The sequence below is a fragment of the Bubalus bubalis genome, chromosome 9 (assembly GCF_019923935.1).
Source record: "Bubalus bubalis isolate 160015118507 breed Murrah chromosome 9, NDDB_SH_1, whole genome shotgun sequence".
Taxonomy (NCBI): domain Eukaryota; kingdom Metazoa; phylum Chordata; class Mammalia; order Artiodactyla; family Bovidae; genus Bubalus; species Bubalus bubalis.
In genome coordinates, this window is record NC_059165.1 from 99,614,297 (window position 1) to 99,639,199 (window position 24,903).

The following is a 24,903-nucleotide window of genomic DNA, read 5'->3' on the forward strand; positions in this document are numbered from 1 at the left end:
ATCCGTATAGTCAAAACTATGGTTTTTCCAGAAGTCATGCACAGATGTGAGAGTTGGACCATAAAGAAGGCTGAGTGCTGAAGAATGGATGCTTTTGAATTGTGGTGCTGGAGAAGACTCTTAAGAGTCGCTTGGAGTGCTAGGAGATCAAACCCGTCAACCCTCAAGGAAACCAACCCTGAATATTCATTGGAATGGCTGTTGCTGAAGCTGAAGCTCCAATATTTTGGCCACCTGATATGAAGAGACAACTCATTGGAAAAGCCCCTGATGCTGGGAAAGATTGAAGACAGGAGGAGAAGGGGGCAACAGAGAATGAGATGTTTAGCATCACCAACTCAATGCACATGAATTTGAGCAAACTCTGGGAGATAGTGGAGGACAGAGGAGCCTGGCGTGCTGCAGTCCATGTAGTTGCAAAGAGTCGGACATGACTTAGCAACTGAACAACAACGATTCTCCCTGGTTCCTGTGGGCTCTGCCTTCTTGGATGCTGGCAGGTCTTCCTCTAACCCTTCTAGTTGTTTTGCAGGCTGATTTCTAGCATTAAATCCCTTCTTGTTGTAATACCTAGAGCGGATTCTGTCTTCCTAGCCTGAGCCTATCTAATGCAGTGGGATATTGGGGAGGATGGACTATTGGACCACTGTAGGGAAGATCTCCAGCCTGGCCATTCACGTGCTCTCATCACTCAGTTCCTGGCCCTTTTTAGGGTCACCTTTCCTCTGCCTGTAGCAGCCATCAGAACAACACACAGAAAAGTCTCAGAGCCCACCTCATCCCTACCTTTATAACCTCCTTTACAGGGTCCTTATCCACCCAGTCACTAAATGTTGGGTTTGGAGTTCTCCCTGTCTCTCCAGACCACCCTTCCATGCCGTGTGTTTAAGTCATGACTGCTGTTCTCCAAATATTTCCAGTTCTCCCCATTCTAGGCAGAATCACATTTCCTGGCCCCCTTGTAATTAACTGGGTCCACATGATGAGTTCTGGCCAATAAATTTTGAGCAGAACCAACGTGTGTCACTTCTAGGTTGGATCATGTTCTTACCTGTCTCCCTTTCTCTTCTTTTATAAGAATATTTGTCATTGGATTCAGAGACTGCCTAGATAATCCAAGATAATGACCTCATCTCGAATCCTTAACTTAATACATCTGCAGAGATCCCTTTCCTTTTCTTATTTTTGGCTGTGCCATGAGGCATGTTGGATCTTAGTTCCCCGCAGGGATAGATCCCATGCCCACTGCAGTGGAAGCACCGAGTCCTAACCACAGAACCACCAGGGAATTCTCTGCAAAGATCCTTTTTCAAAATATGATCACTTCATAGAGTCCAGGCATTAGCATATGGGTGTGTCTTTGGGGGCCACCATTCAACATACTATTATTATCTCCATTTTATAGGTGAGGAAACGGAGATGGACAAAGCCCAAGCATCTGGCTGAACATCATACAGCCTGCAAGAAGGGAGGGAAGTATGCAAACCCAGGCAGTCAGTTCCAAAACATGGGCTCACAGCCACCATTCTTGTCAAAGAGAAAGCAGAACTAAACTCCTGCTTTAACGGATTTTCAGTTCTGGTGGAAAAGGTGAAAACAAATAAGCAGATAAGTGGATATATAACACAGCTTCAGGGAGAGCTGTGAAGAGAAATCAAGCAGAGTAAAGAGCATGAGAAAGAGGCTCTCTTTTGAGCTTCTGTGGTCAGGAAAGCCTTCCTGGAGGAGGTGGCAATAGAGAAAACCTGAATGAAGCATTGGAGGATGCCACACAGATATGTGGGTGGAAGGTGATTCAGAGAGACAAAAAAAGCAATGAATGAATCCAGAATGGGCCTGTCTCCATCTTCTCTGTGCCCCTGGCACCAACAGCAGGGTCTGGCACTCAGAGAACAGTGGTCAAAATGTTTGTTGTTTGAATAAATGAAAGTATAAAGGCCTTTCCACAGACCCAGATATCATTTCTTCAACTACTATTAATAGAAAACACGTGCATGCATGCTCAGTCGTGTCTATTTTATAGAATAGAGATGTGTGGGGAGGTGAGGAAGCAAAGTAAAAAGCCCATTGTGTGTGTGCTCAGTCGTCTCTGACTCTTCCGTGACCCCCCTGGACTGTAGCCCGCCAGTCTCCTCTGTCCACGGGATTTCCCAGGCAGGCATACTGGAGTGGGTTGCCATTGCCTCCTCTAGGGGATCTTCCTGACCCAGGGATCGAAGCCGCACCTCCTGCATCTCCTGCATTGGCGGGCAGATTCTTTACCACTGAGCTACCAGAGAAGCCCCTGGTCTAGAGACAGAAGCTCTGGAGCAGCACTGTGCAATAGAACTTTCTGTGATGATAGAAATGGTCCCTTTTGGGCTATCTAAGAGTACCCCCATGCATGGCCACACGCAGCCTTTGAGTTCCGTTTTTACAAAGTTTATTTATTTCTTTGATCACACTGGGTCTTCGTTGCTACATGAGACTTTCTGCAGTTGCAGCGAGTGGAGGCTTCTCTTGTTGCACAGGCTCTAGAGCGCTGGCTCAGTAACTGTGCTGCACTGGCTTATTTGCCCCAAGGCATGCGGAATCTTCCCAGACTAGGGATTGAACCTGTGTCCCCTGACTTGGCAGGCAGATTCTTTACCACTGAGCCACGAGGGAAGTCCAGCCATTGAGCACTTGAATCATGGTTATCATGATTGAGGGATTGAATGTTTAGTTTTGCTTACTTCAGATGATTTAAGTATAAGTAGCCACAGGTGGCTGGTGGCTACCATCTTGGACAGTATAGCACTTGACCAGAGGTTTGCAAGTTAAGGCCCCAGGCCAAATCCAGTGGGCCACTTGGTTTTGTTTTATTTATTTTTTTGGCCACGTCCAGTGGCACGTAGGATTTTAGCTCCCTGACAAGGGATTGAACCTGTGTTCCTCGCAGTGGAAGCATGGTGCCCTAACCACTGGACTGCCAGGGAAGCTCCCCACTTGGCTTTGTAAATAAAGCTTTATTGATACACAGAGATGCCCATTCCTTTACTTGTTGTCTATGGCACCATAAAAGGGCAGAGTTGAGTCTTTGCTATAGAGATCATGTAGCCTCCAAAGCTGAAAATGTTTACTCTGATCCTTTACAGAAAAAATTTCCCCACCCCTGTTCTAGACTCTCATTTAGTCATCGAGCGAGTCAGCTCTATGATTGAGCAAAGGCTTCCTTCTCTGAGCCTCAGTTTTCTCATCAGTAAAGTGGGTGAGTGGTTCCTCCCTATTACACCAACTTGAGCAGTTAAAACTGGATGCTGGACTTCCCTGGTGGTCCAGTGCTTAATACTTTGTACTTCCAATGCAGGGGGACAGGTTTGATCCCTGGTCGAGGAACTAAGACCCCACATGCCAGGCAGCCAAAATAATAATAATACTAATAAAGTTTTAAAAAATTGGATGCTGTGACCAAAGGGGCTTTGAGAGAGATCTGTGTGTGTGCCCACTTGTGTCTGACTCCTGTGACCCTACAGACTGTAGCCCGCCAGGCTCCTCTATCCATGGAATTTTCCAGGCAAGAATACTGAAAAAAATACTGATTTTTTTTTTTTTTTTTTTTACTGAAAATACTTAAAAATTTTCCGGGCAAGAAGGAAGTGGATTGCCATTTCCTTCTCCAGGGGATCTTCCTGACCCAGGGATTCAACCTCCTGTGTCTCCTGCATTGCAGGCGGATTCTCTACCTGCTGAGCCATTGAGAGAGATGCAGCCCGAGTAAGTGCCCCAGGTTGGGGTTGCAGCATCCAGACCTTCTCGCTCTCTCCCTCTTGAGCCTCTAATTTTTTTTTTCTCTCCTCCACTGCTCCACACAACCTGTGGGATCTTAGTTCTCTGACTAGGGATCAAGCCCACACCCTCTACAGTGGGAGTGTGGAGCATTAACCACTGGGCTGCCAGGGAAATCCCTAGCCTCTCTCTTTCCTTCTGTTCTCTCTTCTCTCACTCGCCTCTCCCCTCCTCTCTGCCACTTTCTCGCCTCAGACACGGGGATGTGAGAAAGTTCCGGCAGAAATTGCAATCTCCTCTCCTCTCATGTGGCTCCTAGATAAGACAGTAAAAATCCGATTTTCAGCAATTTGCTTCATTTGTGAGCTCTCCTGCGTCTCCCTTTCTCCCCCTGACACCAGCTTAGCAAAATTGCCTGGGCGGAGTGGATATTTTTAACCACTTAGTAGTCAAGGGAGGTTCATAAAAAGTTTTGTGAGAAACTGGCCCTCATCTGTGCAGCTGGCTGTTGGCCGTGAGCTTACAGCTTTGGTGGAGGGGAATTCAAGGAAGGAATAAGGGCAGGGTGAAAGGAAATAATCAGGCAAGAAGGAGTACTGGGAGGGAACAGCATTATTAGAAGAAGAGAGAGGAGAGTGAATGAGCTGTGGGGAGGGGGGCTGCCAGATGGGAGCTGTGGCTGGAGAGGAAGCCAGTCTGGGGACCAGTCTTTTTGTCTCGAAACAAGAGATACCAAAGCATCTTCCCCAGAAGTTTGAGAAGGAACATCTCTTTCCCTAAACCAGAGGTGATGATGGTGGGGAAAAATCAATGACCATTTACTAAGCACCTACTGTGTGCCTGGCACACAGTAGGTGCTGTGTGTGTATTCCCTCCTTGAATCCTTGTAATACTCAATAAAGGAAGCAGTCCATTTTGTGAGTGAGTATTAGTTAAGGCAAATGTTAGGCTGCTGTAACAACAAGGCCCCCAAAAGCAGGTACCCTTCCCTGCCCAGAAGTCTGCTATTTGGAAAATGCAATCTCCATCACTATCTGAACTGGCCATCCAGACTCTTGCCATCTGAACTCAGAAGCTGAATGGACATGGAGAGCAAGGGCAATGTTGTCGTTCTTTAGTCACTAAGTCCTATCCGACTCTTTGCAACCCCATGGACTGTAGTCTGGCAGTCTCCTCTGTCCAAGGGATTTCCCAGGCAAGAAGGCTAGAGTGGGTTGCCATTTCCTTCTCCAGGGGATCTTCTCAATCCAGAGATCAAACCAATGTCCCCTGCATTGGCAGGTGAATTCTTTACTGCTGAGCAACCAGGGAAGCCTGAGGGCAACATTATCATGGCTTCAAGGACATACAAGTTTATTTCTGACTCACGTAATAGTCATAACTGGTGCATGGTTTGTGTTGGAAAGACAACCACTCTCCCTAGAGCTACACACTGTCTTCAAGGATAGGACAGATGGCAGGTGTCTTAGTCTGTTTGGGCAGCTATAACAGAATCCTGCAAACCAGGTGGCTTATAAACAACAGACATTTATTTATCCCAGTTGGAAGTCCAAGATCAAGGTCCTGGCAGATTTGGTGTCTGGTGAGGGCCTGCTTCATAGATGGCTGTTTTCTCCCCATGTTCTCACTTGGTGGAAGAGGCCAGGAGCTCTCCAGGGTTTTCTTCATAAGGGTGCTAATCCCATTCACAAGGGCTCCACCCTCATGAGTTAATCACCTCCCAAAAGCCCCCACCTCCTAATACCATCACACTGGTGATTTGGTTTCAGTCTCTCAATTGGAGGGGCTCATACATTCTGTCTATAGCAGTAGGCTTCCTAAATGTTTTGTCTCTGCATAACAGAGGCCATGCATTTCCTCACCTGTCATATCTCAGTCATCACCAGTTGCCCACTTGCCAAGGAAATTCCACCTAGTTTAGATTCTACTACCAAATTCTGTATTAGTTACAATATCATTTTGGGTACTTCCTTGATGGTCCAGTGGCTAAGACCATCCCCTACTCCCAATGCAGTGGGCCTGGGTTTGATCCCTGGTCAGGAAACTAGATTCCACATGCCACAGTTAAGAGATCCCACATGCTGCAACAAAGATTGACGATTCCACGTGCCAAAACTAAGGCTGAGTACAGTCAAATAAATATATTTTTAAAAACAAACAAAAAAATATTTTGGCTACTAGAACAGAAACCTAATGTTACAGTGGCTCAAATAAGAAATAGGTCTATTAAGCATTCACTTATTAAGCTAGGTATAAATGGTCCAGGGCTGGAATAGTTGGTAACATTGTGGTAGCCACACAGGCTCTTTCTGTTTTCTGTTCTACTACCTCTAAAGTGGGACAAGATGATCCCTCATCACATCCAGCCAACGGCACAGGGAAAGGTCAGGAGGAGGCTCCACCCCTCCCCTTCAAGGGCATTGCCCAGAGGGTGCACTCATTGCCAGTTGCTCACGTGTGGTTGGTCAGAATAAAGTCACATTGCCGTAGCTTCAAGGAGGCTGGGAAATGTAGTCTTTTTCTTGGATGGCTGTGCACCTAGCTTAAAAAATGGGATTGTTCTATTAGTACAAAGACAGGGTCTTCCCTGATGGTCCAGTGGCTAAGAACCCACCTGCCAATGCAGGGGACACAGGCTCAATCCCTGGCCTGGAAATATTCCACACGCCTGAGCACCACAGCTACTGAAGCCCAAGTGCCTAGAGCCCATGCCCTGCAACAAGAGAAACCAGCTCAGAGAGGCATCTGTGCACTGCAACGAAGAGTAGTCCCCGCTCAGGGCAACCAGAGAAAGCCTGAGTGCAGCAAAAAAGACCCAGTGCAGGGACTTTCCTGGCGGTCCAGTGGCTAAGAAACCACGCTTCCAGTGCAGGGGGGTTGGGTTTGATTCCTGGTCAGGGAACGATCCCACATGCTGCAGCTGAAGATCTCACAATCAAGATGTAGTGCAGCCAAATACAAAACAAAACCAAAAAAAGGAAAGTGGAGGGGGGATGGGGAATGACTGAACAATGAGCATGGATGGAGTTTCCATTGAGAGTGATGACAAAGTTCTGGAACTAGACAATAGTGATGGTTGAATACACCATTGTGAATATACTTCACGTACTAAACTTTTTCTATGGGTATTTTATCACAATGAAAAAGAATTCCTTACCAAAAAAAATAAGGAAAAAGGAAATTTAGGAAACAGTCTATGCCTGAAGCTGAAACCTGAATGAAGAGAGAGCAAGCCCTGCAAATGCCAGCAAAAACATGTGCAAAGGCCCTGAGGCTCGCACTCACTGGGTGTGTTTGAGAAGCATCAAGGGGGCTGGAGTGAAGTCAGGGAGGATGGTGACAAGAGATGAGAGCAGGGAGGTGACAGGGGCTCATTGGTCATGGGGAGGAGCCCATACTTTTTTCTAAGAGTGATGAGAAGCCAATGGAGGGTTTGCGCAAAAGAATGACCAGGTCCAATTTAGGGTTTAAAGCAACAACTCACACTGAAAAACCTTAGGGTGCTCTTGGCCCCAAGTGGGCTCAGGTTTCTTGGGTAGAGATCAGGGCATTCTCTTGGCTCTCTGATCTGTTCTCTCTTCCCTCTGCAAGCTTTCTGCTTCTCCATCCTCTATAAGAATCAGTGGGTAGGAGCTTGGGCTTGAATCTCAGCTCCAGCACTCAGTAGCTCTGTAATCCTGTGTTATGGACTGAATATGCTTCCTCCACCATTCATATGTTAAAGCAGTGTTCCCCAACCCCTGGGCCATGGACCAGTACTTCCCCTGGTGAGCTGACGTCCTCTGATAGGTGGGAGAGACAGATAAGAGACAAGGCAAACAACGAGTAAACATCTCTGGCTGTATCTCAAGGTGGTGAGTGTGATACAGAAAAACAAAGCTGTGATAGGGGTTGGTAATGGTTGTAAATCAGTGGTAGGGGAGTTGTGTGTAACAGGGAAGACTGCCCTGGGGAGGGGACAGGTGAGGGGACACTTGGAAGAGGTGAGGGAGAAGGCAGGCAGATATCTGGGAGAGGCTGATCCAGGCAGAGGGAACAGCCTGTGCAAAGGCCCTGTGGCAGAAATGTGCCTGATGAGTTTGGAGAACAGTGGAGTGGGCCCTGTGACGGGAGGGAGGGAGAGAGGGGAGGAGGTGGAGGGAAATGAGGGCAGGGAGGCGACGGGGGCAGAGTGTGCAGGATCTCATGGCCTTGGTAAGGATCTGGGGTTTCACTCTGAGTGAGGAGCTTGATAGACAGAATAATGGCCCTCAAAAGATGTCCTAATCGCTGGGCCCTGTGAATGTGTTACCTTGTCTGGCAAAAGGAACTTTGTAATTAAGGATCTTCAGACAAAGTTATCCTCATTATAGGGCAGGCCCAATCTAACCACACAAGTCCTTAAGTATGGCAGAAGGAAGCAGACAGATGGCCAATAAACATACGAAAAGATGCACAACATCACTAATTATTAGATAAATACACATCAAAACTACAATGAGGTATCACCTCACACCGGTCAGATAGCCACCATCAAAAATTCTACAAACAAGAAATGCCAGAGAGGGTGCGGAGAAAAGAGAACCCTCTCACATTGTTGGTGGGAATGTAAATTGGTAAAACTCCTCTGGAGAATAGTATTATGCTAAGTCGCTTCAGCTGTGTCTGACTCTTTGCGACCCCATGAACTGTAGCCCACCAGGCTCCTCTGTCCATGGGGATTCTCCAAGCAAGAATACTGGAGTGGGTTGCCATGCCCTCCTCCAGAGGATCTTTCTGACCCAGGGATCAAACTCGCACCTCATGTCTCTTGCAGTGGCAAGCATGTTCTTTACCACTAGTACCACCTGGGAAGCCTGGAGAGCAGTATGGAGCTTCCTTGAAAAACTAAAAATAGAGCTCCCATACAACCCAGAAATAACACTTCTAGGCATATATCCAGAGAAAACCATAATTCAAAAGGCGGCATGCACCCTGATGTTCATTGCAGCACTATTTACAATAGCCGGGACATGGAAGCAACCTAGATGTCCATCAACAGAGGAATGGATAAAGAAGATGAGGTACGTATATACAATGGAATATTACTCAGCCATACAAAGGAATGAAATAGTGCCATTTGCAGAGACACAACAGACCTAGAGATTGTTGTCATCACAATCACATTGTAATGTGATTTGTGATTGTAATGTATGTTGTTAAACAATCACACTGACTTACAGTGTGAAGTAAGTCAGAAAAAGAAAAACAAATATCGAATAATATCGCTTGTGTGTGGGGTCTAGAAAAATGGTAGAGATGAACTTACTTGCATGGCAGAAATAGAGACACAGATGTAGAGAACAAACTTATGGTTACCAAGGGGGTGGGGAAGGGGAGACTGGGTGAACTGGGAGACTGGGACTTGCATACATATACTTCTATGTATGAAATAGATGACTAACGAGAACCTACATATAGCACAGGGAGCTCAATGCTGTGTGGTGACCTCAGTAGGAAGGCAATACAAACAGGGGGGATGTATGTATACACATAGCCAATTCCCTTTGCTGTACAGCAGAAACTAACACAACATTGTAAAGCAACTGCTGCTGCTGCTAAGTTGCTTCAGTCGTGTCTGACTCTGTGCGACCCCATAGACGGCAGCCCACCAGGCTCCCCCGTCCATGGGATTCTCCAGGCAAGAACACTGGACTGGGTTGCCATTTCCTTCTCCAATGCATGAAAGTGAAAAGTGAAAGTGAAGTCGCTCAGTCGTGTCTGACCCTCAGCGATCCTATGGACTGCAGCCCACCAGGCTCCTCTGTCCGTGGGATTTTCCAGGCAAGAGTACTGGAGTTGGGTGCCATCACCTTCTCCGTGTAAAGCAACTACACTCCAGTAAAAATTAATTTTTAAGAAAAAGGAGGCAGAAGGGGGGATCAGAGAGATGCCATATGAAAAAGACTCCCCTTTGCTGTTTTTGAAGTTGGATGGAGGGGCCATCAGCCAGTGAGTACCAGGCTACCGCTTCAGCTGACAACCAGCAAGCAAACAGAGACCTCTGTCCTACAATCCCAAGGAACTGAATTCTGCCAATACCTGAAAGGGCAGTTAATAGGATCCTTCCCTAGAACCTTGCAGTCACCCACACCTGAATCTTAACCCACCAAGACCTGAACCAAACTTCTAACCTGCAGAACGTGAGATGATACATGTGCGTGTTGTTTAAGCTGCTACATTTATGGGAATTAGAATGGCTGCAACAGGAAACTCAAACCAGGTGGGAACCAGGTAGGTTCTGAGCAAGAGACAGAGGCGACCCGGCTCAGGTGTTCACCGGCGCCCCCTGGGGGCTGCGGGAGAAGTAGACGTCAGAGCGAGGGCAGGAGCCTGGGACCAGGGCAGAGAGGCTGCACTGTCCAGGTGAGGGAAGCTGGGTTGGACCAGATTGGGGCCATGGAGGTGGGGAGATGTGAAGTCCAAGATTTGGATGTGAGTGGACAGAGAGAGAGGGGCTTTCCTGGTGGCTCAGATGGTAAAGAATCTGCCTGTAATGCAGGAGACCTGGGTTCGATCCCTGGGTCAGGATGATCCCCTGCAGCAAGGAATCAAGTCAGCGCTGACTGGAGGCTTCTGACCTGAGCGTCTGGAACCCCCAGCTCCCTCCCGCTCCCAGCTCCACCAGCACCCGACTCCCCTTCTTGTCCCCCCAGCCTTGATTTAGCCTTTTCAAGTGGAGGCCATATTCTGCCTTCTCCTCTGAGCCTTTGATCCTGCCTCAAGGCCTCTCACTCATCGCATCTGCTCTCTTCAAGACCGGAAGACCGGAAGTCAGATGAAGGTGGGAGAGGGACGGGGTTGGGCGGGCTGGGAGACTCCAGCCCCAAAAAGGATCGGGGACCTGCCTCCTCCCTCTCTTGTGAGCCCAGCCAAACCAGTTCCCAGCTCGCTCCTGGTGTGCACGCTTCTCTCTCTCTCTCTGGAATTTTCGTTCTCTTTCCCGTAACTGAATTATCCCATCGCTGCCTCTCTGAGGGGCCCGGGTCGCAGCGTGAGATATTAAACCATCAATCACCCGCCCACGCTAACTCCCTCGCGCTTGGGGACCCTCTGCCGAGCTTGGCCCATCTGTGAGCCCCAGGACCCAGAGGCAGCTCCAAAGCAAGACTGGAGGCCTGGGGACCCCATCAAGGTCCGGCCTTAGAAGAAACGCACAGACCTCACCCATCTGGATCTGCAGACAGGAGTCCTGGGTTCGAATCCAGAGCTCTTGTCAGCTTGGGTGAGACAATTCATCTCTCAGTTTCAAGTCCATTTCCGCACTTCAAAAACGGAGGTAACATTTTTGACGTCACTGAAGTTCCCTGTGAAGGTTAAGTGAGTAAATACAGAGGCAGATAAGACAGTAAGTCTTACCTATGATTTGCTGCTGTGACTTCTGTTCTGGTGCTGGCATAGACGTGGGTCATCCACTGGTGGTAGAAATGCAAGGCTTTTGGCTTTCCAGGAGATTTGATGGTGGTCATGCCTGTGCCATCTCCCTGCTGGTGCCTCATCCAAGTCAGAATTGAAAATTTTTTGAACTTCCCTGGTGGTCGCATGGTTGGGAATCTGCCTGCCAGTGCAGGAGGCATGGGTTCGACCCCTGGTCTGGGAAGATTCCACATGCCTCGGGGCAACTAAGTCTGTGCACCACAAGAACTGAAGTCCATGCACCTGGAGCCTGTGCTCCATAACAAGAGAAGCTACTGCAATGAGAAGCCGCGCACTGCAACTGGGGAGTATCCCCCTGCTCACCGCAACTAGATAAAGCCTTGTGCACAGCAATGAAGACCCAGAGCAGCCAAAAAATAAATTACTTAATTAATTTTAAAAATTGGGAAAAAAAAAATAAAGTCCTAATGGAACCTCAATTATGATTAAATAACCCACATTTGTTGTTTGTTGTTTAGTTGCTAAGTCGGGTCCAACTCTTTTGAGACCCCATGGATGGTAGCCTGCCAGGCTCTTCTGTCCATGGGATTTTCCAGGTAAAAATACTGGAGTGGGTTGCCATTTTCTTCTCCAGGGGATCTTCCTGACCCAGGGTCTCCTGCATTGGCAGATGGATTTCACTGAGCCACCAAGGAAGCCCAACTCACATTTCGAGGCTCTCATTTCAGGTAACAATGTTCAGTGCTTTGCACGGGCTGTTCCCTCTGCCTGGAATGCTCTTCCCTCACATAGTCATGTGACTGACTCTTCTTAGCCCGCTCAAATGCTCAAATGCCACCTCCTCAGTGAGTTCAGCCAGTTAAAGCTGCAGGCAGTACCCCTGCCTGCTTATACCCCTGCAGCTTTTATTGGGTTGGCCTAAAAGGTCATTTGCATTTTTCCATGAGATGTTATGGAATATTTCTCTCTACAGCAATATTTTTCTTTACAGCACACACCACCACTACAGGTACTGTAGGCTGTGTTTGTTGGGTCTGTCTGTCTGCCCCACTGGAGGATCAGCCCCAGGGCACAGGTTCATTCATTCACCACCCAGCATAGCACCTGGCATGAAATAATTCAGTAAATATCTGTGGAGTGAATGAATGAATGAATTCCACTTAGCTATTCCCAGAGGGCCCCCAAGGCTGCTTGGGCCTGTCAGCAATCCTGGGCTTTCTAGGGGTGAGGGGTGGGTGTGATCAGCCATATGTCCTCCATCTTTGCATGGATATTTCTTTTTTGTTGGCTGAGGGCAGGTGGTGAAATTCACCTAACGTAAAATCAACCATTTTATTATTTTCCTAAGCTTTATCATCCTTACAACTGTTTTAAAAACAAAATTAAAAAAAAATATTCATTTGGCTGCACTGGGTCTTAGTTACAGCATGTGGGATCTTAGTTCTCTGACCAGGGATCGAACCTGGGCCCCCTGCATTGGGAGTGCAGAGTCTTAACCATTGGACTATACAACTACACAACTCAGTGACATTTAGTACCTTCACAATGTTGTGAAACCATTACCTCTACCTAGTTCCAGAATTTTTCATCACCGCTAAAGGAAACTTGTATCCATGAAAGCAGTCACTCCCCAATCTTCCCCTCCCCCATCCCCAGTCCCAGGCAACCAGCAGTCTGCTTTCTGTCTCCATGGATTTACTTATTCTGGACATTGCATACAGATGGAATCATATAACATTCAATCTTCTATGCCTGGCTCTTTTCCCTCAGCATGATGTTTTCAAGTTTTACCCACATTGTAGCATGTGTCGGTACATCATTGCTTTTTTATGGCTGAATAATATTCTACTGTCTGGATGGACCACATGAACTTATCAGTTCATCTGTTAATGGATGTTTGGGTTATTTCCACCTTTATTGTGTGGATCTTAAAAAGGCACCCCTTTCTCTGGGGGACATAAGGGGAATAGATGGTATCAGCCCTTGCTCAGACTTCTGTCAGACACTCTTTAAAAAAAAAAGGATTTATCTATTTGGCTGTGCTGGATCTTAGTTGTGGTGCATGGGATAGTTGGTCTTCTTTGCAGCATCCAGGATCTTTAACTGCAGCATGTGGGATCTAGTTTTCTGACCAGGGATTGAACCCTGGGCCCCTGCATTGGGAGCATGGAGTCTTAGCCATTGGACCACCAGGGAAGTCCCTATCAGGCACTCCTGTGCAGTGCACAAACTACACAGCTGTTCATGGCAACCCTGTCTGTGTGGTGCCTCATCTGAACGGTGGGGGAGGTAAGGGGCACTGTGAAGACCAAGAAATCAGGAGCTGTACCCCCTTGCCTAGGCTTTCAGATGACCAATCCCCAATCTCTGTGCCCAGCTAGCCCTGGGGAAAATCTGTCAGGGAACTGGGCCACTCTGGGTGGTGCCCCAAACTCTCCTTTCCTGTTGCCTTCAGCTATACCTTCCTTGCCCCTCCAGACTCTGGGGCCCCTCATTGTCCCCAGCCTCATTCCCTCTCCCCTCTGCTTGCATCTCCGCCTAGCCTGGAGTCCCACACCCGCCTACTCCTTCCAACCCTCTCTTGTCTCTCCAGCACAGTGGCTATTTTTATTTTTCCTTCTTATTAAATTTCCAACTTCTGCAAACACCAAGGCCCCTGCCTCGCTGCCCCCCTCCGCCTTTCCCTCGGAGCTGATTTGATTCACTTGCGTTTTATTAACAGATTAAAAAAAAAAAAAAAAACCCACAGCTGCCACCACACTGTTTTCTTGGAGGTTTAGGGAAACTAGAAGGGAGAAGTAGGCTGCAGGTTCCCTCTGGGGGTTTAAAAATTCTCCCTCCTCCCTACATCCGAGGATGTCTGGACCTTTCCATCGTAACCTGAAGGGGGAGAGGGGGGTGCTGGGGAGAGAGGTTGGGGCCCCTTGCGGGATTTGGGGGAATTTGATGGATATCAGGCTTCTGCAGTCCCCTAGTCAGTACCCTATCCCAAGGCGGAATTGCAAATTAAAAAAGAAAGAAATCTGTATGGAGGTCCCGCCCTTGCCCCGCTCCCGCTCCCTGGTAGAGGTGTGTATTATAGAAGGCTTAGGATGGGGAGGTTGCGGCTGCCCTGGTGAGCCTCGGAAGTGAGAGCTTAGATTCAAAAACCTCCACGCCAGAGCCAAAGCAGCCCCGGGCCCTCTGTCCCTTGGGTGGTTGGTGGCGGAGGCCACAGAAGGTTCCAGGCTTCTGGACACCACGTACCCTGGTCCGGCTCTCTCTCAGCGCGTTTTCCTCCTCAGGAAATGCTGATCCTTATTCCCCGCCAATCCCCTGCCTCCCAGAGCTGAGAGCAAATTGCTTCTTCATGCCCCCGGGGTGTTTTCCCCCCAAATTCTTTGTGTCAGTCTCCATGGCAACCAAGAACCCAGCTGCACTTTATTTCCTTGGGATACAGGATGGGGTGGGGGCGTGGGGAATGGGAAACAGACGACGTTCCTCTTAGCTGGGACCTTTCTGCCCTACTCCTTCCTCCCTTTGGTCCCCCGCCCCTCCCCGAAGGGCTTGAGCCAGCCTTGTTTCATGGAGGCCAGGCAGCCTATCTGGATGGGTTGCTGGGTTGTGGTTCCCCCGGTGTCCCTCGTGGTCCCTCATCAGTTTGAGGAAGGTCCTTTACTTGGCCAGAGGGCTAAAGTTAAATAGTGCCCCGGGTTCCCAGTGGAATTTCTTTTCCCTTCTTTTTTTTTTTCTCTTTACCTCCTCAATCCCCTAATCAGGTGGGTTGGTACGGTTGTGCAGGTTGTGCACTGCACAAGAGGACATTGTGTGAGCTCAAGCCATGCTACGAGTGCCCATTTCTCTTTTGCTCGGGAGCACCCTATGAACTAACCTCTGCCCTGTCCTAGGTGACACCGACTCTAGAGTTCACTATTAAGACAGCCAACTATGTCAATAAAAAATTCCGGGCTTCCCTGACAGTCCAGTGGCTAAGATTCCATGCTCCCAATGCAGGGGGCCAGGGTTCAATCCCTGGTCAGGGAACTAGATCCCACATGCTGCAACTAAGACGTGGCACAGCCAAATAAATAAATAAATAATTTAAAAAATCCGTTTCTGGTCACACCCCCAAAACTGAGGAGGAGGAGAAGACTTGACAGCATTGGGGTTTTGAACGACACAAGCTACAGATCCTTCAGGATCTTAGCGAGCAAACACGTGCAGGAGTAACTTCTAAAAGGGGCAAGGTTGGCGTCAAGGACTGTAGACTGACAGGCTGAAGAAGGAAGGACAGGGAGTGAATATTAAAAGCCCCCAGAGACATAACAGAGCTGGCGTGGATTGACAGCTAAATGCACCCAGTTCTACACTCTCAACATCATTGCTCTCTGCCTCCTCATTGGGTAGCTCCTCCCATGGGGAGGAGGAGTCTATCTCCACCCTGGAATCTGAGCTGGTCTTGTGACCCGCTTTGACCAATCAAATGCCACAGAAGTACGAGGGCGGTCCTGAATCTGGGTCTCAAGTGATGCTGCATGTTTCTACTAGCTGCTTAGAAACCAACCAAACAAAAATGTTGCCTCTGCCGCATGAGCAAAGCTGGAGTTAGCTTGCTGGTGGAGGAGGGACATGGGGGAGAAACCTGTTACACCAGCTGAGCCATTCTAGACCAGCCAAACCCCAAACATGTGGAGAGCCCAACATGGGTAAACAGAATGTTCCTCCCTGGCTCACAGCGACCAAAGACTCACGAAGGAGCCCAGCCAAGACCAGAGAAATGGTCCTGCTCACCCGTGGGCTGTGGAACCATAATTACTGTTGATTGTCTAAGCCACCGAATTTGGGGGTTGTTTGTTACACAGCACAGCGGCCAATAGGGAACTGACAGGTTCATTGGGCACAACTTGTCCCTCCTCGGGAAAGCGCTGGACTCACATCCTGGGGTACTCTTGTTTTGGTTGCCATTATCTGCATATCCGCTAGGAATCCTTCCCGCTTCTTTCATTACTTGACATCTCTCTGATTGCATCCCCTCCCTCTCTCACTTCCATTCAGACACATCAACCTTCTCATACTTGCCAAACTTGTTTCCACCCCAGGGGCCTTTGCACCTGCTGCTTCCCTGCCTGGAACCCTCTTTCTTCAGAGTTTCACATGGATCCCTCCTCTGTCCACTCCACTGAGAGGCCCTTCCTCACTCAGAAAAGTATGCTGTCTTCTGATCCTCCCCCAGTTCTTTCCTTTAAAAAAAAAAAAAATCATTTGGCTGCCCTGGGTCTTAATTGCAGCACATGAGATCTTCCATCTTTGTTGCAGCATGCAGGATCTAAATTTGTAGCAGGCAGGATCTTTTAGTTGTGACATACAGGGTTAAGTTCCTTGACCAGGGATCAAACCCAGAACCCCTGCATTGGGAGCATCTTAGCCACTGAACCACCAGGGAAATTCCACCCTTTCCTTTAATTTTTGTTTTGACACCACTTAACGCTGCGTGTATGTGCTATCGCTTCAGTTGCATCCGACTCTTTGTGACCCCATGAACTATAGCCCTCCAGGTTCCTTTGTCCATAGGATTCTCCAGGAAGGAATACTGGAGTAAGTTGCCATGCCCTCCTGCAGGGGATCTTCCCAACTGAGGGATCAAAGCCATCTCTCTTATGTCTCCTGCATTGGCAGGTGGGTTCTTTACCACTAGCGCCACCTGAGAAGTCCAGAACTTAACACTACCTGAAATTATTTCCTTCCCCTCCCTGTCTCACTTCACCATGCACTTTCTGGTCAATTCCTAAACAAAATACTTGCCCTCAAATCCTTGTCTCAAAGTTATCCTAACCAATCCAAGACAGCTAAAGAAGATTCTAGGTTTGGGTCAAGGACACCCAGTAGTCCTAGGTACCATCTGTTGATCCTACTGGAAGCCAGTTCACCTCCAGTAATATCATACTTAGGGATGCTAAGGTCAACCCCGGACTTCCCATGGGGCAAAAGAGCCCACCAGGAATATGTTCTTCATCTGCCTTTCCCCTAATGATGTCACCATCCATGGATGGTCATGTCCCAGACCCATGATTTCATTTTCAGTTGCAAAACTGCTATTTACAGTCTATCGGTGCATTTCCCCATTGATGCATCTGTCTTCTTCATTAGGCTGGAAACCTCACATTGCCAGAGATGGACCACCAGATACCAAGGAAACATTGGCTGAAAGAATTTGAATTCGGAAGATGGAGCCCATTGGGGAAAAAAAAAATCAAATAGATATTCATTGTTTAAGGCAAAGAAACGTGGTGCCACTCCTGCTTCTGGGATCCAAGGCTACCCAACTCTAGCCTCCTCTGAACTCCAGGCTTGGCCCAAAGTCCCAGGACACAGCCTGACCCTTGGTGCACCTCCATCACCAGTACCATCCATAGACTCTGGAACTGAAGGGGGATTTTGGGAGAAAAAATATCGTCTGTCTATAGGTATCAACATTGAGTGTGTTCATGCTCAGTCGCTTGGTCGTGTCCAACTCTTTGTGACCCTATGGACTGTAGCCCACCAGGCTCCTCTGTCCATGACATTTTTCCAGGCAAGAATACTGGAGTGAGTTGCTATTTCCTACTCCAGGGGATCTTCCCAACCCCGGGATTGAAACCTAGTCTCCCATGTCTCCAGCATTGGCAGATGGATTCTTTAGCACTGTGCCACCTGGGAAGCCCAGGTATCAACATTGCTTTCCTTTAAACATTTAAAAAAAAATTTTAAACCTCCCCACAATTCAAATGTTTCTCTTATTATCTTCTGCCGAGGGAAAAAATTAATAACACAGCACAATATAAAATACTAAATTAAAGGCATTTTGGAACCAGCAATTATTTCATAAGCTTCTCTTTTATTGCTGTGCTAATGTGCCTAATTGCTGTCTTAATGAGGACATTAATTTCTTGCTAATGTGATGTTATTATAGAAATTGCAGTCAATCTCTTAAAAGGGGGAAAGTGCTGGAAAGCTGTCCCATGAGGCAGGGGTTCTGGTCACCCCGAGGCTGAGGGGCAAATGACAGGGGAAGACATGGTGTTGGAACCTAGGCTGGGGGCAGGGGTGCCCAGGAGCCAAGGAAGGAGGGAGGCAGGGGAGTCTGGGAGTGGGCAGTCTGGGGAGGCTCTGGTCACTGAACCAGCTGTTGCCATGCCTGGGGACCTGGGAGATGAGACTGAATAGGGGAAATGTTAGAATGATAGTAAAACCTAAAATATCAGTGGCAGGCACTGTTGGAGCATTTTATATCTTAATCCTTGCAACAACCTGTGAAACAGAAAACATCATGTCCATTTCCAAAACAAGCACAGAGAGGTTGAGCAACTTACTCAAGGTCACACAGCTAGCAAATGATGGAGATGGGATTTGAATCCAGTTCCTCCGGCTTAAGCACTGAGTTACCCTGGTCAATGCCCTGCCACTGTCAATGATATTAATAATCTCAAATATTTATTGAGAGTTTATTGTCCACCAGCACTGCACCAGGCCCCCACCCACATCAGATCAAGGTGGGTTCCTTTTAGAAGAGCAGGTCAAAGCACCTTTGCACATTGATACAACAGGAAGGACAAGGCTGGAGGCTAGGGCCGCACCCCTACAGAAACAGGACATCCACCGTAAGGGGAGAGACTGCAGGGACCAGGGAAGAGAAATTTCTTTGTTCTGAGTTGTACCGTCTGGTTACTGTGGTGGGTCAGTGAGTCCAGGTTAGAATTCTAGCTTTCTCACCTCCTGTATGACCTCAAGTATATAGCTGACCTTCTCTGGGCCTCAATTTCTTGTCTATTGGCCAGGGATTACCATGGCATTTACCTTGGAGGGCTGTTTTGAGGATTAAGCAAGTTCAAATATGGCATTAGTCAGAATAAGTACACCCCAGTGGCTGTAACAAGTAATCTCCAAATCCCAGCCACTTACACTCCAGGCTTATTTCTCACTCACGTGGCAGGTGACTCTGTCCACTTGCAAACCTCGCCTTCCTGTGGACTGTGGTACCACCTCCTTCTTACACCTCAGAACCTTCCATGTGGGGACTTCCCTGGCCGTCCAGTAGATAGGATCCTGTACTTCTAATGCAGGGGGTGTGGGTTTGATCCCTGGTCAGGGAACCAAGATCCCATATGCTTTGAAGTGTGATAAAAACAACAACAACCTTCCATGTGACCTTTTCTGTACAGCCTGGAGGTAACAAAGGAAAAGAGAACATGCGGAGAGAGGAAGGGGTGGGAAATTTTGGAAGCCTGAATGCAAAGCATTTAAAGGCCATGTCCACCCACACTGGACAGAAATAGATTGGGATAAAGAGCAGGAGTAGGTGTGAGGTTAAAGTAGCCCAGGTGGGCACCCCAGTGTCCCCCAAAGTTCAGCCACTCACCTCCACTTTCTGCACACCACCTTGTCAAGCACCCAATGGGTACAACCTGATGGATTCACCTGGTAAAAACACAAGAAGTCATTTTAAAATTCTGTTCTTATTGTTTACATGAATAGTGAAAGGAGGAGAAGTCCCCTGATAGCCCGTCCCACACTCCAGAATAAAAGAAGTAAGAACGAAACAGAAGGCTGATTCATTGAGATTCAAGCCTTTGCTGGCGTGGTCTGTGGGAATATGTGCAAAGTCACCCACATGCCATGGTGGAGACACGCTGCTTTTTATGTGTCAGTGTGGTTGGGCCATGGTGCCCAGATATTTTGTCAAACATTATTGGGGATGCTTCTGTGAGGGTGCATCTTGAACCAGGTTAACATTTATTTAAATTGGTGGACTTTGAGGATAGAGGTTTACCCTTCATAATGTGAGTGGGCCTTATCCAATCAGTTGAAGGCCTTAAGCAAACAGAGATGATGTTTCCTGGGCAAGAAGGAATGCCTCTTCGCATTTTTTAAAATTTTATTTACAAAATCGACTTTACTCTGTTCTAAGTTTAAACTAATTCACTCATGAAAGGAACTGTCAGGGCCATGAATGGAAAACCACCATGGCGACTTCCCTGGTGGTCCAGCGGTTGAGAATCTGCCTTGCAATACAGGGGACAGCTGTTTGATCCCTGGTCCAAGAAGATCCCACGTGTCACAGGACGACTAAGCCTGTGTACCACCACTGCTGAGTCCGCATGCCCTAGAGCCTGTGCTCTGCAACAAGAAAAGCCACTGCCATGATAAGCCCATGCACTGCAGCTAGAGAATAGCTCCCACTCTCCACAGCTAGAGAAAGCATATGTGTAGCAGTGAAGACCTAGCACAGTCAAAAATAAATAAATTTTTTTTTTAAAAAGAAAGAACTACCATGAGTGGTCATGAATATATTAAAAGTGTAAAATAAATATAATGAAAGCTAGAATGTTGTCAAACTCTTCCTAGGGACAGACAGTGTCTCTGGAAGCCTTGAGCAATCACTCCCTTCTATGGGCCTCAATTTTCTCATCCATAAAGTAGGGGTAATGGGTAGATGTAGACCAGAGAGACAATTTATAAAGTTCCGCTATATTATGGTTCCCCAGAGAAACAGAACCAACAGGATATGTGTGTGTGTGTGTGTGTGTGTGTAGAGAGGTTGATTTTAAGAAACTGGCTCACGCAATTGTGGAGGCTGTCAAGTCCAAACTCGCTAGGGTAGGCCAGCAGGCTGGAGATGCAGGGAGAGCTGCAGCTCAAGTCCAAAGGCAGTATGCTGGCAGAATTCCTTCTTGTTCAGGGAACATCAGTCTTTGGTCTGTTAAGGCCTTCAACTGATTGGACAAGGCCCACCCATATTATGGTGGGTGATTTGATTTCCACAGAGTCCACTGATTTAAATGTTAATCGGTGTATTAAAAAGCAGAGGCATTACTTTGCCCACAAAGGTCCATATAATCAAAGGTATGATTTTTCCAGTAGTCATGTATGGATGTGAGATTTGGACCATAAAGAAGGCTGAGCACCAAAGAGTTGATGCTCTCGAACTGCAGTGTTGGAGAGGATGCTCAAGAGTCCCTTGGACTGCAAGGAGATCAAACCAGTCAATCCTAAAGGAAATCAACCCTGAATATTCATTGGAACCAGAGATCAAATTGTCAACATCTGCTGGATCATCGAAAAAGCAAGAGAGTTCCAGAAAAACATCTATTTCTGTTTTATTGACTACGCCAGTGGATCACAATAAACTGTGGAAAATTCTGAAAGAAATGGGAATACCAGACCACCTGATCTGCCTCTTGAGAAATCTGTATGCAGGTCAGGAAGCAACAGTTAGAACTGGACATGGAACAACAGACTTATTCCAAATAGGAAAAGGAATATGTCAAGGCTGTATATTGTCACCCTGTTTATTTAACTTTTATGCAGAGTACATCATGAGAAATGCTGGGCTGGATGAAGCACAAGCTGGAATCAAGATTGCCGGGAGAAATATCAATAACCTCAGATATGCAGATGACACCACCCTTATGGCAGAAAGTGAAGAGGAACTAAAAAGCCTCTTGAGGAAAGTGAAAGAGGAGAGAGAATAAGTTGGCTTAAAACTCAACATTCAGAAAACTAAGATCATGGCATCTGGTCCCATCACTTCATGGCCAAACAGATGGGGAAACAGTGAAAACAGTGTCAGACTTTAATGTTTTGGGCTCCAAAATCACTGCAGATGGTGACTGCAGCCATGTTAAAAGACGTTTACTCCTTGGAAGGAAAGTTATGACCAACCTAGACAGCATATTAAAAAGCAGAGACATTACTTTGCCAACAAAGGTCCGTCTAGTCAAGGCTATGGTTTTTCCAGTAGTCATGTATGGATGTGCGAGCTGGACTATAAAGAAAGCTGAGAGCTGAAGAATTGATGCTTTTGAACTGTGGTGTTGGAGAAGACTCTTGAGAGTCCCTTGGACTGCAAGGAGACCCAACCAGTCCATCTTAAAGGAGATCAGCCCTGGGTGTTCATTGGAAGGACTGATGTTGAAGCTGAAACTCCAATACTTTGGCGACCTGATGCGAAGAGCTAACTCATTTGAAAAGACCCTGATGCTGGGAAAGATTGAAGGCAGGAGGAGAAGGGGACGACAGAGGATGAGACAGTTGAATGGCATCGCTGACTCAATGGACATGAATTTGGGTACACTCCGGGAGTTGGTGATGGACAGGGAGGCCTGGCATGCTGCAGTCCATGGGGTCGCAAAGAGTCAGACACGACTGAGCAACTGAACTGAACTGATTCATTGGAAGGACTGATGCTGAAGCTCCAATACTTTGGCCACCTGATGCAAAGAGCCGACTCATCAGAAAAGATCCTGATGCTGGGAAAGATTGAAGACAGAAGGAGAAGGGGATGACAGAGGACAAAATGGTTGGATGGCATCACCGACTCAGTGGACATGAGTTTGAGCAAGCTCCGGGAGATGGTGAAGGATAGGGAAGCCTGGTGTGCTGCAGTCCATGGGGTCACAAAGACTCAGACGCGACTGAGCAACTGAACAACAACTCATTCTAATAAACACCCTCAAAGAAACATCCCAAATAATGTTTGATGAAATATCTGGGCATCATGGCCCAGCCAAGTTGACACATAAAATTAACCATCACATCTCCTCAGCTACTAACTTTGTTTTCTATTACTGTGTGTTTCTCTGCCTGAGAGTTTTTATGGGTCTTGCAGGCAGGAAATGCTTGGAGCTGTCATTCACAGATATGACTGTTACTAACAAGAGACAGAATTTTGGAGGATAAATACCTCAGTTTCTTGGCCTACAGGTGGGATGACTTCGCAGTATGTGCTCTCCGCTGCCTCCCAGAGGTCCCCAGTGGAACTGCATCCACTGCCTTCCCTTCCCCTCTCTCCTCGTTGTTTCTTGGAATCACCTTGCAGATTAAACTTCTTGCACCTCAGTGGCTGCCTCGGGGTTTGCCTTAGGGGAACTTAGCCTAAGACCTACGGGATTCCCACTATAACCTCTTTCCTACCCTTGTAGCAACAAAGCATAAGTGAGAGAATGAACAGAATTTTTCTCAGAAAGGCAATACACGCTCATGATAAAATGAAAAGGTACTCGATTCCGATTGAATTAAGGGGGCGTGCCGAGTCTGCCTCTATGCCGCTCCCTTCACCTTGATATAGCCCTGCTAAGTCCCGCCCGTTGTATCCACTCAGACGTCTTGTATTCACACGCCAGCATCTGTATGAAAATATTCTCTTTTCCTTTCACAAATGGGGATCGTTGCAGATGCACTGTTCCTCACTTGCTTTTTCTCCAGTTAATTACATACATTGGACACCCTCCCCAAATTAGCACATCCAAACCCGCCTCATTCTGCTTAATGGCTGCAGAGCGTTGGAAGATGTGCTTTAAAAGAAGAAGAAGAAGAAGAAAATACTTTTCTGGAATGTTCCGCCTGGAAGTCCCAGACCTGAACTAATGAGATGGGAGACCACACTCCAATTCCTCTTGTTTCCAATTCCTGGAAACCTGCATGGTCTTTGGTCAGTCCGACCAGAGCGGGGACAAACAGGCTGTGTCTGAGTCAGAGTGAGAGGATTTCAGGCTCCTGCTCCAGCCGCTGACAGTCCATAGAGAAAAAAAGCCAAACCAAATCCCAGAGCCAAGTGCCGGCTCTGTGGACATGATCATTACCATGGGCAGTTGGTTTCTTTCCCCGGCCTTGCACACCCCTGACTCACAACAACCTAGGGAGGTGCTGGGAGGTCGATCCATTTCCGTTTTGAGTAGTCAGGTGATTTAGAGGGGGCTTCCCTCATAGCTCAGTTGGTAAAGAATCCGCCTGCAATGCAGGAGACCCCGGTTCAATTCCTGGGTCGGGAAGATTTCTGGTCGGGAAGAAGGGATAGGCTACCCACTCCAGTATGCTTGGGCTTCCCTTGTGGCTCAGCTTGTAAAGAAGCAGCCTGCAGTGCGGGAAACCTGGGTTCGATCCCTGGGTTGGGAAGATCCCCTGGAGAAGGGAAAGGAAAGGCTACCCACTCCAGTATTCTGGCCTGGAGAATTTCATGGACTATACAATCCATGGGGTCGCAAAGAGTCGGACACGACTGATTTAAGGGCTGGTCCTGATTGGTACAGATCCATCCCGCATTCTCTCGCCTTGGCTGATGATTGGTCAGGCACAGCCGCAGGAGTTGTAGGCTCCACTCAGCACTGTTCTAGCACAAGGCTGGGCAAAGTATCCTCTTTGCAAATAAAGTTTTATTGGCACTCATGTGTGCAAAACATGTTTCAAACATGAACATATGTTCATTTTTAAATTGTCTATGGTTGCTTTTGCCCTACCTGTTACAACTACATAGCAGAGTTGAATAGTTGCAACAGAGACAGTCCAACCCTAGAAAAGCTGAAAATCTTTACTGTCTGGACCTTTACAGAGTTTGTTCACCGCTGGGCAAGTTTATGCTGACAGCATTCTTTTAAAGTTTTTATTTATTTATTTGGCCTCATCAGATCTTCGTTGCAGCACAAAGAATCTTCCTCACATCATGTGTATCTTTTGGCCGCGGTGCACAGACTCTAGTTTGGTGCTTGGGTCAACTTGCCGTGAGGAATGTGGAATGATAGTTTCCTGACCAGAGATCAGACCCGTGTTCCCTGCATTACAAGGCAGAGTCTTAACCGCTGGACCACCAGGGGGTTTCCATGACGGGATTTTTAATTACCTGTAACTCTCCACCTGGGAGCATTCTTCTGCCTCACAGGTGGGATAGGTCGGAAGTGGCCCTACAAACAGCCTTTTGTTTATAATGGATGGGAAGAGAAGAACACATTCCCCAGCTCCCTCTCCACTTGG

General features: G+C 47.5%; 2 long non-coding RNA genes across 4 annotated transcripts in view; one reads left to right on the top strand and one right to left on the bottom strand.

Moving 5' to 3' along the window:
- Positions 1–24,903, bottom strand: part of LOC112586993 — a 77,021-nt gene that overhangs the window by 6,171 nt on the left and 45,947 nt on the right. For all 3 annotated transcript variants that reach the window (XR_006553545.2, XR_006553546.2, XR_003111541.2), the window contains 2 exons: positions 19,517–19,575; positions 10,928–11,072 (listed from right to left, as the gene is read on the bottom strand). This is a non-coding gene — a long non-coding RNA (uncharacterized LOC112586993). The remainder of the gene's footprint in view (positions 1–10,927; positions 11,073–19,516; positions 19,576–24,903) is intronic.
- On the top strand, positions 9,592–17,718 carry LOC112586994. The gene is made up of 4 exons (XR_003111542.3): positions 9,592–10,131; positions 10,268–10,549; positions 11,777–11,870; positions 17,269–17,718. It is a non-coding gene; the product is annotated as an uncharacterized LOC112586994 (long non-coding RNA).